Here is a 9581-nt window from a genome sequence, read left to right as displayed (position 1 = left end):
GCTGAAATAAAATATTATAGAGCCTTGATTAAATTACAAATATTATAAGAACGTCAACACACACAAGAATCAACACACTTCTAGGATGAGCGGGTCTCATTTCATGTACCAGTAGAAGTTGTCCTACAACAGCATGTCTTGTATTCATGTTCGACAATCAGGGTACATTCACTTGTTACCTATGACAAGTCTTTAATTAACAATATGTGTCGTGGAGTAGGTATGGACCTCCGATTGTTAATATAAGACTTGTTATCGGTAACAAGTGACTGTGATCAGGGCCCCTTTTCTACGGTGACGTCACACTCGTCCAGAATCCAAATTATATATTCATATAATTTATGGAAACAGATTATTTGGCTAACTCTGGACCAAAATGTTAAGGTACAAACGCATATTGAACGCGCATCGAGAGTCACTGTCGCGAATCATATTAGCTGCAGTTCTATAGCTCGCTTGGTTTCGCTGTCGGTTATTTTGTTCGTGGTGGTGTTAACACGAAACCAGGGAGCTACAGTTCCATCCATTTTTTTATTATTTTCGCCCCAAGTTTCTACCTTTCTACTGTCGATGGGTCCCGAAACTATTTTACCAATTATTCTGAGAACGATAGTCCGAAATTGGTCGATTTCACGACGAAAACCGCGGAAAATGTGAACGCAACAGCGAAATCCCTGTGTTTGCCGCCATCTTGAATAAATTATCGTGACGTCACAGTCTCGATCAGATCTCGCCTTGACGTCCAGCAGTGGGACATCCACGTTCGCGCATACTTTATTTCAGAGGAAAGTATTACTGAAAACTGTGGATTTTTTGTTCCTTTTTTTTTCTTTAATAAATGTAAAATGAACTGTAACGTATTGAAAATAATAAATTAAGTAATTATTCCCCAAAAAAGTTGCATTTTACAATTGTCTATAAAAAAATAAAAAAATTGCGATTTGCATATTACTATTGTCTATACAAAAAAATTCTAATTTCCATTGAACTTGGGGACTCATTCAAAATGACATCTCCAGCATATGTGCAAAGAAAGTCATGTATTGATTAGCACAATCATGGAGACCAAGTGTATAAACTGTGGTGATGGTTTTCTTCCTAAATCAAAAGGATACAGGAGACAGTCTTCTCAAAAACAGATAAATGAAGGGGAGAATGTTGGTGAAGCATTGGAAAATATTTTTGATGCTACATTTTCACCATTTGGCAAGGCAACTGATAAGTATTTATGTCATGTGTGCTATGGGTTGTTGGAGAAGACACGGAAGAAAAAGAAAGAGAGCAATGTTGCTGAAAATGAGTTGATGAAGAGGACAGTGGAAGGCACCTACATTAGCAGAAAAAGAAAACGCTGCGTTAATTCCCCAAGTAGTACACCTCGTAGATTAAAAAAATCAAAAGATTTCAAGGAACATATACTAAAGAAGAGTGCAAAGGTTAGTATTCCTTTTAAAAAGGGAAAGTATTGACCAGCTTTGTTATTAGTCCAAGAAAAGTGAACCCCTCATTTAATATGCAAGAATGTAGGAATGTACCAAGAAAATTGTTTTTCTGGAGTAAATTGTAGTGTATTTTACTTATGAACGATCAAAAAGTGCATGGAGATTTTATGAAAATGTGTGGATGTTAACAGAATGATGTCGTTGGTCACAGTTGCGCAATAAATAATGGACTATTTTGGGCGTAGCTATAAAATGTGTCTCCGAAGTACTCACACGTGTGCATGATTCAAAGAGTTTGTGCTGTGAAGAAACGCCATTGAAAAATAAGTATTGTGTAATTTGTAGTGAGAATGTATTCAAATGGATTTATGTTTATGAATCAGTGTATTTATATAATAAAAATCGTTTATGAAAATGTTTTTTTATATTTTTTCGATGGATTGAATTTACAAATGATGAGTTATTTTGTTATACCATCACTCAAATTATGTGTTAACAAATTTTTAAATAAGGGACAATAGTTTGAAAATATGTAAATTATAAATAAAGTATATAATTGTATCATATCATATCATATCATACTATGATATTCCTTTATTACATTCAACAGAAAATAACTTTTGTCAAGAAAGCTGCGATGGCAATTCAAAGACATGACTACGAGTCAGCAGTGAATATTCTTTTTCGTAGTAGTGTTAGAGCCAGGAGACAAGTGCTGAATGTTGTACGCAACAAGGTTAGATTCATTTATGACAAGCCTAACGAAGTTTCAATGAGTTGGCAGTTTCCAAAAGACTAAACTTAGGAATAAACTACAAATAGTAAAAAATGTTTGTTTTAAATATTTTCTTTTAAATTTTAGGTGAAAAAGGAAGTAGGAAATTATGTAAAAAATAGTGAAGCCAAACATCTGACAAAAGAAACGTGTGAAACTTTTCAGTGGGACTCTGTAATTAGTGAGATAAATGCAAATCTACCTGTATTAAGTTTGATTATGCGTTCAGCTTTAACAACACAGTGAAATTCTGACATAGTAGATATGTGAGTACATATTAATTTGATATACCGGTTGTCAGTTATTCTATAGTTCAGTAAATATACTGTATTACGCATACCATTTTTGTAATAGTGGTATACTTATTAAAAATTATTTTTATCCTTTTCAGCCAAGGAGATGGTATATGCGGAAAATTAACCCCAGCATATGGTACATTGATGTATATGATACTTCATTTAAGAAGAAGAAGAAAATTTAATATCATACAAGGATTCAATTCCATTCAGATGTACAAAAGTGGCTGCATCCAAAATGTAAGAATGAATGATTCTATTGTATTGGAATTTTTGTAGCTGATCCAAATATACTTATTAGTCCGTATGTCCGGAGTCATATTTCAGAACCATCTGGGATATATGCATATGTCGTTTACTGATTCATTCCAAGATGGCTGACTGGAAGCCATTTTGTATTTTAAAAATGTGATATCTTATGCATGCTTTGTGAGTTTTCGTTTGGTACATGCCGTATATATGTTAGGATACATGTCTGGCGATTCGTTTCGCAATTGGATTAAAGATGGCCGACTGGCAGTCATCTTGTTTTTTTGGAAATATTGTATCATGGACATGGTTCGTCAGTTTCATTCAAATTTGTTATATGCATTGTACATTTTAGATTACATGTTTATTACAGTTTGTTTTTACAATCAAATCAAAGATTTGTTTGTTTGGAAAATGTGGTATGGTTATACATGTTAGGTTGCAGACTATGAATATTCTTATTAGTCCCCGTTCAGGCCTAGCCTGAAAGGCGACTATTATTTATTATTTCTGGTTTCCTTCCGTCCATCCCCTTTATGTCTCCAACATTTTTTCAGAAATCAATAAAACTTGGCAGGTTTATGAACAAGTCTCTGTTGAATATGCACATAATTTTTTTTTCAGATCTGAAAATCCTATGTGGGTCCTTTTTCAAATTTTTCATCCACAATTACCTCTTCCCACTGCACCGAGAGAACAACTGAGCATGCTCAGAATAAATAATTAGCTTAAATTGTAATGCTGGTTTTTTTTAGTGATATCATGACTTGGTGATGACCTTGATCTGAATCAGTGACAGATGGGTCGTAACATTACCAATCATAGTAGAAAATGTAGAGGGGTGTCTGGGCTACATTTTGATGGGAATTATAGTAGTGATGCTGAAACAAACCCAGGTCCTGGTAATATACAAAGACCTGAATTAACAAAGAAGTCAAGTTGTTATTAAAGGTACATCAAGGTTTACTCAGATTTATGAATGCAGTTTCTTGAGCATGTATGAGACATAGTTTAGTTGCACTTGTGTTCTCTGAGATTTTTGACCCAGGTCAATGAAAGTTTTCAGTTATCAGATTAAGGGAAATCACTTTATGATGAGTTGTACCCACATATAGAGTACATATTAATTCAATTGTTTGCAGATGTTCCATGTATTATTTTAACACGAGTATTTTACAATTAAATAACGGGGACTGTGACATTCATGTCTTGTTTTTTAACAGCTTTTCAGGTGTTTCCAGCAGATTGGAATTTGCCTAGAAGTTAAGGGTACACGTGGGACTGTTGATAGGTTGCGAAAAGATTTTGATCAAGAAATACATGACATGAGGACTATGATAGAGGTAAATACTATGTCTTATGTACTCATTCATGAAAATGTACAGGAGTTTAATTTAATGTTTTGCAATATTGTTGCCGTCCAAGTATTGCATAGCATATGTGGGTATTATAAATCACTATTTAGTTCCCGTTCGGACGTAGTCCAAAAACGGGGACTTATGTTTTGCCCTGTGTGCGTGCGTGCGTGCGTGCGTGATCACCTGTATCTCGAACATGCATGGACCGATTAAGTTCAAACTTCACTCATACATCACACATTATATGGGACATATGCACATGCATTTTTTTCATGATCCGATTAACGATAGCCAAATAGCGGCCATTTTAAGTCCGAAAATGCATCAAAATCACACATTTTCACCATTCCGGACCCGGATCTTAGTTATGCATGGACGGATTTGGTACATACATTAAACATAATAGGACCTTGATGCACGTCATTTTTTTTTTGATCGGGTTTGAAATTGCCGACTGGCGGCCATTTTGTTTTAAAGAATTCAGTTCTGGATCCGTATCCGAGACATGTCTGGATTGATCAAGTTCAAACTTCACACACACAAGGTACATCATGTCACAAATATGTATTTGCATTTGTTTCATGATCTCATTAACGATAGCCAAATGGCGGCCTCTTTAAGGCCGAAAATGCATTGAAATCACACATTTTCACCAATCCGAACCCGGATCTCAGTTATGCATGGACTGATTTAGTACAATGTGTTGTACATATGCAGGTGCATTTCGGTCATGATCTGCTTTGAATGTATATGTCACTCAAATATGAACGGAACGGGGACGTGTCATTGATAATGACTTGTTGTATTTCTTGATAGGAAGAACTTGGCAGAACAGCTATATCACATCAGAACCTGGTGGAAGAAAATCTGATCATTAGTGCTGATGATATTGTCAGTGAGAATGAAAGTGATGTGGAGCTAATACCACTAGAAGCAGACGCTCACTTTTTGAATGTGACAGAAATGAAGATGACGAGTCTATAAATATAGTGCCTGTTGACAAATGTAAGCTATGTTAATAATACTATCCTACAAAATAACCAATAACCTTAGCAGTGGCAAATTTTAATTCCATTTTTATCTTTTCTATACAGCTACTGGGTATAGCTTATGTTGGGACAATGTCCAGAAACTCAGTTTGACTCGCTATCACACATCAGTGAAGCAAAATCAATTTCTTATGTAGGCCATGTGCTTCGCCACCCAAAACAGAGTACAGTCTAGGCACCTAGAAGACGACACAAGAAAATCAGCATCAGATATTCCTACCATCAAAAGAAGACTGGGATAGACTGAAACAAAGAATGGAAATTATTGTATCTCGAATTTTGTGCAAACATTTTACACACTTTGAACAGTTCTATTCAGACTGTGTAGTAAAATATATATTTCATGAATACTCTGACCTGTCTAAGAAGAAAAGCAAAGTTGTAAGTTTACAGATTACATGTTCTGAATTTGTCACTCCTTGCACTTTAAGTATGATTAAAAAAAATGAAATGATTAGTGGAAATTTAAGATTTAATACCAGATGTTTACAATGTCTTGTAGGTTAACTTAGGAGTGGTACAGGAAAACCCAGGCAGTGGAAAAGGTGTTGTTGCCATCATGAAACATCTAAAGAAATACGTTCCAACTCAGCCCAATGGATTACCTTATGTGATACCTTGTAATGGGGATCAGTCTTCTGTTGAAAGGATGATAGAAGCCAGGATGTCAATGGCAGCTAGTGAAAATCCGGTTAATAGGTTTGCTGGGCTTGAACCCACACCACAAGAATTTCACAGGCGTGGCATAGTATTGCAGGTAATGTGCTTATATAGTCTGTGTCATTTTATTCATAAATGTATAAGTATTTATGTATATGTGATATGTGTGTGAAATAGTGTCTTTCGATTGTTAATGGAATTTCCCACATGTCATCAGCATTTTTATTCTGAAAGAAAAATCAACAAATTAGACCTTATGAACTGATATGTGTCAGAGTTCTGTTTTGGGTTCTTGAATATTAAATTCACTTTAATCATATGACACAATGCCTTTGAGGTAAAGAAAGAAAAACATGACTTGTATTGTTAATTTTATTCACATTTGAACTCACTATTTTATTTTATTTTATTTGTTGTTGTGATACAATGATAGAAGCCTGTACATTTCTAACATTATTCTTTTTTTAATTATTTTTTAGGACATTATGGATACTCACCAAAAAGTGCTGGCAGTCGTGGTACACTATATAACATACGTACCATTTTCAAGCACAAGAATGTGAAGACAAAAGTCATGGATAATTTGAAGTAACTAATCTGATTAATTTTATTACTGAAGGTTTTGTGACACTTCTCGGACTTACATTACTGCAATTGGAATCCATTGACAGCATTCCAGTTGACTCACCTTATGATCTAGGAAAAGAGTTGCGGCAGCAATATTTAGATGGCATATCGAAGAAAGTAGTTTCTCATCTGTGGCCAGAGATTGACAAATTTTCAATTCTCCAAGCTTGCAGTGCAGATGATGATGATGAAGGATGATGAAAGAGATTTTTGTGTTTGTGATCCTGATGAAGGTACTTACTTTTTGTTTTGTTGTAGTGAACATTATTTTTGTATTTCATTCATGTATTAATGTTCATATATCAGCTTTAAAGTTAATAAAATGTCTTTTTTTTCTCATAAACTAGCTGTTGACTGTGATACATGGATTGAATGCTCTGCTGGTGTTCTCTGTATCCTTGCAAGATGGTATCACATAGTTTGTGTCAATATCACAAAAGAAGACCTACCTACATCTGATGAAGAATGGTGGTGCTCATCAGAATGCTCATCTCATGTTACATACTGTTGCAAAATCTATAAACCAGAGGCCATGCTGATTAAATATTTCTCAGGAAGTAAATGTTTGAATGGGGAGAGGTTTCATTTGGAATGCAAGGGACTAGCTATCACACCAGGTATCGATTTGATTTTTTATCCACGATTAGATATAATTTACTTAGAGTATTTATAAGAATACTAATAAAACTTCAATATTTGTTTTAAAATATGACATACATACATGTATAAAAGTTGTATTAACTCATATAATACACTGATATGGTATTATTTTGTTTGTAAAACATCAGATAATTACTGGTTCTGCTCTTATGAGTGTAAGAAAGGAAAACAAATAATGGATAAGAAAGATCATGTGGTAGGGTACACAAAATCACTAACATGGAAAGGATTAAAATACATGTGCGAGAAAGATGCTGAAAGGGAAAATGATGGCGAAGAGATGGTGGTGAACTGGAAAATTGGGATGCTGGATTTTTGGTCTTATAACCATTACAAATATAAAATCCTAGGACACAGACTATTAGCAGGTATATAAGTTTGAGTTCTCTACATATATTTACCATATACTGTAAAATGACTAATTTTCACTGGGTTTAAATTTCACTGATTTACCATTTCAGGCATATTCAGTGGGTTTTAACTTCACGGTTTTATCATTTGGATAATGTGGTTTATGCTAAATTATACATATTCACTGGGTTTTAATTTAGCGCATTTTCCAGTCAGCGAAATAAGCCAAATTAAAACCCAGTGAATAATTAACCATTTTACAGTACAGTTCTTTTCAAAGATTTTTTTCGGATGGAAATATAGTTAATGAGTGTATATCAGCCTATTTGCTTATTAAGAGAAACTAATCTCTTTTACTCAAGCAGATAATATATTAGGTGCATTATTTGCAAAGAATTCGCTGAAAGAGCAGGCATTCGATGAATTATTGTGTTTTATGTTGTTTTGATGTTGTTTAAATTCCAGGTGTGAATGGTTGGTTGTCACCAAGATTGGCACATGATTTGAAATGGAACAGGACTGCAAACCTAACAGGTGGGGCAGGTAACAATATTCCTCTAGATCTGGTGAACGAGTTTCTTAATAATGAATTCAAAGGTTAGTGTGTTTACCTAAGTTGTCAAATGACACATGACAAACATAGCACAAAATAAATATATTTAGAAGATATTGTTCATATGACAAAACGTTATACCCGGTAATAATGATAATGTTCAATACTATGAGATGTGTTTTTGCCTTGCCATATCACAACCATGATAGTTTATATGGTTGTTGCCATGGCAATTGCAATATTACAGGTTACAAATCTCATAGAGGTACTTACTTATCAAATATCAAAGCAATTGAGCTGGTAGTTTTCAAGAAAAAGTCAAAATTGAAATTTTTGAAGGACGATGGACAGACGGATGGCAACAAACAATCACTTGTATGAATAGCTACACTCTGTCATCTCCAATAACAGCAGAGCTAAAAATTGTATTTTCAACTTTTTTTCTGGGAAGTATTAGCCTGATGACTTTAATACATATAAATTTGTTTTGGCGAACGTGTGAGCTAATATTTGGTCTTGGTATGAAAATATGAAAAATTGTTATGTGTACAGGAGTCAAAACTATTAATCCTATTTTAAATCAGTTTGCTGCTTCTTGACTGCAGTGAGGACAATCCTGTAGAAATCATTTTGCACACATTCATAATGAAACCATATGGTATATTTTTTAAATGAAAAACAACTTGTATTTTCAAAGATAATTTGAAACATAGTCATGGCCAGTATACAGACACCCAGGTTGCTCGAACTAGTCAACTTGTTGGGAGCCTAGGAAAGAAGATGGACCAAGCTTATTTTGCAAAAGTTGTGGATATTCATATCTGCAAGGTCACTGCTACCAAAGAATCTTATAAGGATGATGTAAAGAAGTTTATAAAAAATTTACTGACTTTGCAAACTTTGAACATAAAATTGTAGTCAGAGAACCTTGTAAACTAAAAGCAACATTAAAGAGATATTCTGTCAATTTAGATGATGAAATCAGATGTCTGCCAACAGAATAATGTTTATTTGGTGAGTACATGTAACAATAAAATATATTGCCAGAAATATAATTTCATACTTGTATAGTTTATAGAGGTGAAAATATATCAATATGATTGTTACAAACACAAAATTCAAACAGAACGTCTAATAGAGATAATATGGTACCTATTTCATCACAATGAATTGCATACAGTAATTGTTATATTAGTAGCACATGGGTATATTCATGGTCAAAATGTTTTATTGTGTAGTTCAGCCTACTCACAATGCTGTATTCACTCTAATAGAAGTGCATATCCAATAGAAATGTACATTACACTAAACATGTTATTTATTCTATGGGGAAGGTTTGAAGGTTTGTGAGATTGCAAGTATCTTTGCCTAAGTGGTAAGAACCTCCAGTAGTCTGGAAATGAAATGTGCGAAAAAGGTTCAGGCAAGATATCAAATATTAAAGTGAGAATAGCTGTGATTTTGAACATTTTTTTGATCTAGAAGAAGTATTATTTAGACACAATTGTGCTTTAAAAAATGTGATGCGAAAACTAAGGGTCAAATAGTCGTCATTTCTTGA

At 34.0% G+C, this 9581-nt stretch overlaps 1 pseudogene; it reads left to right on the top strand.

The window, feature by feature from the left end:
• The first annotated feature begins 1058 nt into the window (after window positions 1-1058).
• On the top strand, window positions 1059-8938 carry LOC144363033 (uncharacterized; annotated as a pseudogene).
• The last annotated feature ends 643 nt before the right edge of the window (window positions 8939-9581 follow it).

This window comes from Saccoglossus kowalevskii, chromosome 17 (assembly GCF_978046115.1).
Source record: "Saccoglossus kowalevskii chromosome 17, keSacKowa6.1, whole genome shotgun sequence".
Classification (NCBI taxonomy): domain Eukaryota; kingdom Metazoa; phylum Hemichordata; class Enteropneusta; family Harrimaniidae; genus Saccoglossus; species Saccoglossus kowalevskii.
This window is presented reverse-complemented; position numbering and strand designations above follow the sequence as displayed.